This window comes from Octodon degus, unplaced genomic scaffold (assembly GCF_000260255.1).
Source record: "Octodon degus isolate 3935 unplaced genomic scaffold, OctDeg1.0 scaffold00063, whole genome shotgun sequence".
NCBI classification, from domain to species: domain Eukaryota; kingdom Metazoa; phylum Chordata; class Mammalia; order Rodentia; family Octodontidae; genus Octodon; species Octodon degus.
In genome coordinates this window covers 10,919,276-10,921,489 of record NW_004524639.1, presented here as the reverse complement: position 1 = coordinate 10,921,489, position 2,214 = coordinate 10,919,276, and the positions used below count along the sequence as shown (strand labels likewise).

Here is a 2,214-nt window from a genome sequence, read left to right as displayed (position 1 = left end):
TCAACAAAATGGGGAACCAGTCCGTCTTCATGTGTGGTCTCTTTGTAGTTAATTTCCTTAGCTTTAGAATCACTACAATCAGACTTAGAAGAGTCTAAGAAATATTTTAAAAGGCCAGCTTCAGATACTGATATTGCTAAACCTCAAGAGCAGCTTCCATGCAAATATGAATCTGCACATGAGACCTTTTTAGGACCTTTGGCTTCCTCATTCTCAAATGCAGATGCTAAGATAGAAAAAAGGACAAAAATAGAGGAGAGGGCCTCTGTGGTACATAATTGTGATAAGGTTACACCCCCTCAAGACCCCCTACATAAAGGCACTCCTTGGCATACCAGGAGTGTTGGTTCCTTAAATTTCTCGATGTTCTATAGCAGGATGACTCTGACAAACTGGGTTCTAAAAGGACATTTATGGCATTGCAAATCATCTCCTCAGAATCTGAGGATTCAGAAGATATAGAACAAAACGAAACTAAGAATGAGGTACCTGAGCTGTGAGCAAGGTAAAGCAATTGAGGACAAGGCAATCAGAATTGCTTTCTAAATTGATTGAAAAAATGGAGGTCACTGCCCCTATAGTTCCTCTGTCTCACTTCACAGAAATTCAGGCCATACCACCATCATTTAACACTTCTGCTCCTCCATATGAGGAGAAAAAGGAAGTCCCCATAAAAGTTTATGGAAGTATGTTATCTCGGGCTTTCATGCAAGGGAGACAAGATGGAGATCCTGAGGCTTATTCTGCCCCTTTAGTTATTTTTCCTGTGGTGGTTCAACAACAGGAACACCAACCAGGGGTATGTACAATGAGAACACCAACCACTGGCATTCAAGGTTATTAAAGATTTAAAGCAGGCTGTTATGGTCTATGGTATGCAATCAACCTATGTTATTAGATTAGTACAAGGATTAGCAAATGAACATAGATTAATTTCTCATGATTGGGAAGTTTTGTGCCATACAATTTTGGAGCAAAGCTTATATTTGCAGTTTAGAACTTGGTGAAAAGATGAGGCAGATACTCAAAAGAGAGTTAACAGGGGACAAAGTCCTCATTTAATGTTTCATCAGATCAATTCACTGGGTCAGGATATCCAAGCACAGTTGCAATATGATGATGTGGCTATGGTACAAACTTGTATTTGTTGCTTGAGGGAGTGGGAAAAGATAGGAAGGTCAGGGGATGCTCAAAAACCTTTTGTTAAAGTGCTCCAATCTAATAAGGAGCCATACATAGATTTTGTCTCCTGATTAAGGGAGGTTATACACAAAATATTGAGAGAATCAGATTTGAGAGATTTATTGTTGCAGAATTTGTCTTTGAGAATGCAAATACCAAATATCAAAAGGCTCTGTGTCCCTTAAAGCCTCAGGCCTGCACTGATATTGGCTCAGAGCCATACAAATCTAATTTCTTGGCAGCTGCCTTGCAGTCTTTTTTTTCCCTCCCTAAAATAATTCATTTATTTTGGGGCACTGGGGATCAAACTCAGGACCCTGTGCTTGCCAGGCAAGGGTTTATACCACTGAACTATCTCCCCTTGCAGTCTTTTCTTAAACAAAATCATACCAAATGTTTTAAGTGTGGGAAAATGGGTCATATTGATACAGGGAAACCTCCAAATGACACAGGGAGAAAAACTGATCTTCCAACATAAAAGGTACCTGGATCCTGTTTGTGTTCTCTAAAACTGAAGAATGAATTTTAGGAACAAATGGAGGTTTTCAGCAGAATATATTTATTGAGGGAAAGAAAGCTCTTGTCCAAAAGAGAGACACGAGGAGGGCACTGAGAGGGTAGTCCCCCAAGAAGTTGTTTATTCCAGGGACTTATATAGAGGAAAACCATGTGGTAAGGTGGGTCTAAGATGGTGGAGAAGACATGGGAACTTGCTTAGGTGAATGTGAGATGGAACAAAACTATGGGCAACCAATGAGATTACAAACACCATTGCTCAGGTAAAATTGATTAAATCCAGTACCAAATGGGGAAGAAGTTACATAGCAAGAGGGCATGAATATGGGACAGGATCTCTTCCTGTTGTAGGTTATACTAGTGAATCATTTGGGCTATTTCAAAGTGATTGATACCTATTTAGAATATCAATCCTTGAAGCCCATCCCTGGGGAAGTATATAGCTGTATGTTTCCTCTTTTGTCTTGAGGTGTTGCCCATATGGGAGTATCTGTCTCTTCCAAGTTGTAAAGTCAC

At 39.8% G+C, this 2,214-nt stretch overlaps 1 pseudogene; it reads left to right on the top strand.

Moving 5' to 3' along the window:
* The first annotated feature begins 559 nt into the window (after positions 1–559).
* LOC101589419 overlaps positions 560–2,214 on the top strand; it is a 65,925-nt pseudogene continuing 64,270 nt past the window's right edge.